The sequence below is a fragment of the Puma concolor genome, chromosome D4 (genome assembly GCF_028749965.1).
Source record: "Puma concolor isolate L17-30 chromosome D4, mPumCon1.1.hap2, whole genome shotgun sequence".
Taxonomy (NCBI): Eukaryota; Metazoa; Chordata; class Mammalia; order Carnivora; family Felidae; genus Puma; species Puma concolor.
Genome location: NC_141679.1, coordinates 69,168,413 through 69,174,412, shown reverse-complemented (window position 1 = coordinate 69,174,412; position 6,000 = coordinate 69,168,413). Strand labels below are relative to the sequence as shown.

The following is a 6,000-nucleotide window of genomic DNA, read 5'->3' as shown; positions in this document are numbered from 1 at the left end:
TGGGACACCAATCCTGACCCCGTAGCCAACCCTCTTACCATTACTCACTCATTCATTCATTCATTCATTCATCAATTTGACATACACTTAGTAAGTACCTCACATGAGCCAAAAATGGTGACGGGCTCTGGAAATACAAAGATAAGACAAGTTCCCTCTCTTGAGGAACTAACAATCTAATGAGCTGGGAGGTAGATCTCTACAGCATTGATGGAAATACAGGTGCTGTGCTTTGGGAGGAGGGAGGAGAAGGAAACTAGCTCTGCCTGGGGAAATCTCAGAGAAACAGATGCTGGAGTAGGAGTTTTCAGAGCTATAAAGAAGGGAGAGAGCACCATAAGGAAAAGGAACAGCATGGGTAAAGGCACAGAGGCATGAATAGTTGACATATTCAGGAGATACAGCAAAGTCCAGTGTGGCTCAAGACTAAGGTATGTTTTGAGCATGGAGGGAGATGAAGCTGATGGTTAGGGGCTTGGTGGTAAAAGCTCTCTAGCTTTCTGAGTGGAGCTGGCCTTGACCCAGTAAGTGAGGGGTCCTTGGATAGTCAGTGCATAGACTTTCCAGATTTTCCTGTTTGGCTGATGGTGCGTCTGCCTGATCTGAAGTCACCTACACAGTCAATTGTCTCTTCCTCCCCACACATGGCTGACTTGACCCAGTTATTCCAGAGTATTGCTCAATTTCATTTTAGCTCCCTTAAGAGGCGAGAGAGAGAGAGAGAGAGAGAAAGAGAAAGAGAAAAAAGGAGGAGGAGGAGGAAGAGGAGGAGGAGGAGAAGGAGGAGGCAGAGGAGGAGTAAGGGGAGGGGGAGGAGAGGAGGAGGATTGAAGAGAGATGTTGGAACAATCCATCCAGGTGGCCCAGCCAGGATCTGGCCTCCCAGAGTGCATGTGGGTTTAACATTCTCAGGACAATATCTGCCACCCTCACTGGCAGAGAGAGAGCAGAGACGCTTCATGCACTGTTTGAAGACAGGTCTAGGCCTGGATGGGGGTGAGTCACTGGTCTTGGGTGGGGCTGGAAGGGAGCCTGGTGGCTGATGGTGGGCATGGGTGGAGGGGGAGCTGGGAGGGTACTCTCCTGGCCAGGGAGATTTTCCTGCTCCTGAGGCTCTCTCCAGTCATCAAAACTCCTCAGGTTTCCTCTTGTCCCTCCCCTCAGACCAAGGGAAAAGGTAGGAATAAGGGGGTCAAATAAGATCAAATAAGGAAGGTAAAAAGAACCATTTCAACTCTTGTGTTTCCAGCCTTAATGTAGGCTTAGCAGCAGTAACTTCCAACCAAAAATACAATGTACACTGCCTAGTATTTGCACAGCCCCTTAGAGTTTATACTTTATCACCCAAACCGGGACCCTTGAGAGTATTATATTGCTGAACAGGACAGGACATCAGGTATAAGCTGGATCCTTGTTCTGGATGTGCTGTGATGTATGGTCATTCTAGATATGTCCAAATACAGTGGTTCATTAATCACTCACATTTTCATTTTATGATTGAAGAGAAGCATGTGTTTCCCAGTGGCATGCTGCCAGTTGGACGGAAGAGGAAGACGGTCCAGCAGAGACAAGGTGGGGTAATCAACAACCTTGCCAAAGCTCCTCATGGGCAGCAGGGCTGTGTTCTTAGAAGTGGAGCTGGGAAGGGAACTCCCATGCATGAGTGCTTAGGATGAGGCAAGTCTTGCCTTCAGCATGTATCCATTCATTGCCTCATTTATCTGACATTAGCCCTGCAAGGAGATAATATTTTGCCAATGAGGAAAACAAGGTTCAGAGAAACGAAGTAACTTATCCAACATCCAGAGGTATTAAGTGAGGAGCTGAGATTCGAATTCAAACCAGTACCTTTTCCGTCACACTATGCTGCCTGGTGTGGCACATTGGTACATTTAGCATGGAGGCCCTCAAGAAGACCTATGTCTGGTGGTGGTAGCCATTCCCCAATATTCTTCTGTGCCCTCTTTCATAACCAATTACTTTAGCCTTCAGTCACCTATCTGAATATGCTTTGAGACTAGCCAGGGTTGTACTCAATATGAAATACATGCATTTAAAGATCCCATAAGCAAACCATCTTTAACTCAGCTCTCCTCTGACAGGAAGGCTGCTTGAACAAGTATTCTCTGTAGAAACTGAGGGAGAAGGTAAAGAAGTGAGTTAGAGAGGTTATCTCAGGTTAGTTGCTTATGCTCCAGGACTATCTCTGGTCCTGAAAAAGCTGGATCTACTATTGTAAAGGGCATAGCCCCTGGCCACTTTCTCTATTCCTGGGACACTGCAGTTTCCCCCTATCCTGTCCTGATCCCAGCTAAGTCCAAGGAATCTCCTGGAAGCCTGCTCACTGCCTCTCTTCCCAAGTGACAAGGTGAGGTGCCCAGTGGCCATCACCTTTCTCCGCTCATGAGTGGCAACTTGCACACAAGGCAATGGAAGTTTGGAGCATGTATTCTCTTCAAGCTACTCATATATTTCATAACATGAGTCTACATGGTAGAGTTACCTCATCCTGGATTGCTTGTCCAGGTGGCTGCAAGATCTTGCCAAGTTTTCTCTAGAACACTGTGAGCCCTATTAGGTTCCTGTTTGTCTGAAATTTTCCTCTCCTCTCTGGTGAGTCATTGCTTAACATGGTCAATTCCCTTGTTACTCAAAGTGTAGACCGTAGTTCATTCAATTGCATCGGCACCACCTGGGAGCTTGTTAGCCATGCACAATCTCACCTCCCACTCTAGACTTACTGAGTCAGAGTCTGCATTTACCAAGATCATAACATTTGAAAAGAACTGCTCTTAGATGCCCAGGAAAGTTCAATTCCAAAATTCCATCATCTCCTGAAATCAGTCTCATATAATGAAGGATTGAAGATGATGGTCAGGTGCTACAAGATACTATTACACTCCAGACTCACTCCTCTACTTAGGCTGTACAAAGTTATTTGAGCGCCAGTTAGATTAGTAAACTTGTCCTAATTCGAGAATATTTACTAGGTCTGTCTTGTAGGCAAAGGTCAAAGTACTGGTAGTGGTGGCATAGAACTCTATGTTGAGAATGTGTTTAGGTTTGGGTTAGATTAGAGGCTGAATTCAGGTTTAGTGGGAATGAGTTGGGATGGATTAGTGGTGTCTGTCATGGACCAAGGGGTGTAGAATGGATGCCTTCCCTATCCTAGGCACTACCTGCTTTCCTGGCACTCATTCTCATTTACATCTCTTGGCAGTTTCCCTACTCAGCCCCTGACATTTCCCAGTAACTCCTGGGACTAAGAACTGGATGACTCCAGACCTGACCATTTGGGATAAGCACTAACTCCAACACCTGCTCACTGCTGTTCAGTGAGCACTCGTTCTGGACATTTTCTACTCCATAGTCACAGCTACCTCTCTACATGAAGAAAGCACAAATATACCCTGAAATGGGATCTGCTTCTATGTCTGATCCACTTCTCTCCATGCAAGGGCTAGGGGAACCATAGTCTTCTTACTGCAGGGTCTAGAACTTCTTTTTTCTTTTCTTTCTTTTTGAGAGAGAGAGAGAGAGAGAGAGAGAGAGAGAGAGAGAGAGAGAGAGAGAGAGCGCAAGCAGGGGAGGAACAGAGAGAGAGGGAGACAGAGGATCCAAAACGGGTTCCATGCTGGTATGCAGGTATAAAGCCTGATGCGGGGCTTGAACTCCTGAACTGTGAGATCATGACCTGAGCTGAAGTTGGATGCTTAATTGATTGAGCCATCCAGGCACCCCTTGGAATTTTTTGTAAGTCCTGGAAACTTGTCCAAGTAACAGGAGCATTACCCCTAATACCACTTTTGCTCAGAACATACCATTCAAGGTTTTAGACACCAAGTCAGTCACCTTTAGCCTCAATCCATTCTGCTCAGTCCAGAACATAATAGGAGTGAGGATAGTCACCAACTGGTATGAAAACATATGACCTCATTTTTATTAGAGAAGACGCCTGAGGCCACGCCAAGAAGCTAAGAGCTCAGCCTGGGATGCAATGGTAGAAACCTGCCCTCATCTCCCTCTTTGACAAAGTCAGCCACCCAAACTTTCTGCTTCTTGGTCAATAACCCTTTTCTTTTACTTGAAAACAAGCACTTCTAAGGTTTCAAAAACAGAACCTGAGGACACCAAGACCTCTGCCCTGGGGCTGTCCTAAGTTTCCCGCCTTTCCACAGCTGCTCCCCAAATGGGAACCAATATGTACTAAGTGCTATGCAATTTTGTGTATTTTACCTCATTTACACTTCACACAATCCCATCAGGTAATTGTCATCATCCAAATTTATAGACAAATTAAATAACATGTCCAGTCACACAGCTGGTAGGTGGTGGAACTAAAATTCAAACCCTTTCCTACCGGGCTCACGAACTGGTATGGCTTCCATGTTCATTATGCCTGCAATGAAATTCAGTGAGCTCCTTGCTGCCAGTACCTTGTGTTTACTCCTCATCTTACTTAATGTTTTAGCAACATTCGACACAGCTGACTGGTGCCCTCCTTCTTGAAACACTTTCTTCTCTTGGCTTTAGGCAATCTTACTTGCTGATATTCCTCCTACCTCACTGGCTGGTCCTCCTCAGTCTCCTTTTCAGATTCTCCATTTTCTGTTTAATTTCTCAGCTTCAAAAAACTCAGGACTCAGTCCTCGGCTTTTTTTCTTCTCCATCTACACTCTGCCTGGGTGATCCCGCCAATCTCCTGGTTTAAATACCATCCACATATGGAGGTTTCCAAACCTGTGATTCTTGCTCTGATATTTCTCTGGAAACCCAGACTCACATAATGAACTTTCTGTTTGATATTTCTACTAAGATCATTAATGGGATTATTGATTTTTTTTCCCCCTGAAATATTTGCTTCTTCAATTTTCCCCATAAAAGTTATTAGCATCCAATTACCCAAGCCAAAAACCTAGGAATTTTCTCTAATTCCTCTGTTTCCCTGGCCTTCAGCAAGTCCTAGAACCTCTGCCTCCAAAAGATATCACAACATCCATTTCTCTCCTCCAATGCCAACACCTTAATCCGTGAGCAGCCCTCGACTGGGTCGCTGCAGTGCCCTCCCTGCAATCCGTTTGCCACATGGCAGCCAAAGGATCTTTCTAAAAACATAAATCAGATCAAGTGACTTCCTTATTTAAAAACCTTTTGGGGCACCTGGATGGCTCAGTCAGTTAAACGTCCTACTCTTGGTTTCAGCTCATGTCATGATGTCACGGTTCGTGGGCTCGAGCCCCACATCAGGTTCCACGCTGACAGTGGGGCAGTGCTTCGGATTCTCTCTCTCTCTCCCTCTCTCTCTGCCCCTCTGCTGCTCACTCTTTCTCAAAATTAATAAATAAACTTAAAGAATTAAAAAATAAAACCCTTTCAATGGCTTGCCATCTTGCTTTGAATAATATTCAAAATCCTTGCCCTCCCTCACAAAGCCTGACCCAATCTGGCCTCATCTCACCCTGCCTTTACCCTCACCCATCACACTAGCTTTTCTTCCTCCCCCACACTCACCAGCAGGTTTCTGTCCGAGGGCCTTTGAATATGCTGTCCACTCTCCAGAATATTCTTCTCCTGGTATTCCCAGGTTGGTACCTTCTGGCCATCAGCTGAAATGCCACCTCCTCAGAGAAGCCTTCCTTGACCATCCATCAAAAGTAGCCACACCATCAGCCACTGTCACAATCCCGTATTTTAGTTCTCTGCATAGCACTATCTGATCTTTTTTATTCATGAATTTGTTGCCTTATTGTCTTAAGTTCCTCATTATAAGTCAGCCTCCAAGGCCTTCCCTGTCTTGTTTACCATCAAATATATAGTGCCCACAATGGTGTCTAGCACACAGGAGGCTCTCTGTAAATATCTATTAAATGAATAGATAAATGAATGACCATGGAGACAAATCACTGATGTTTGTAATTCGGAAGGACAAAGCCACAAGGCAGCTTTTGGAGAGAAGAGAGCATGGTGGGCTAGCCCAGCATGGCTCAGGCATATGTTTGG

The 6,000-nt window shown here is 45.4% G+C and overlaps 1 long non-coding RNA gene across 1 annotated transcript in view; it reads left to right on the top strand.

Moving 5' to 3' along the window:
• Positions 1–853: 853 nt before the first annotated feature.
• LOC147574975 (uncharacterized) overlaps positions 854–6,000 on the top strand; it is a 22,608-nt gene continuing 17,461 nt past the window's right edge. The window contains exons 1-2 of the long non-coding RNA XR_015242924.1: positions 854–996; positions 1,504–1,572. This is a non-coding gene — a long non-coding RNA (uncharacterized LOC147574975). The remainder of the gene's footprint in view (positions 997–1,503; positions 1,573–6,000) is intronic.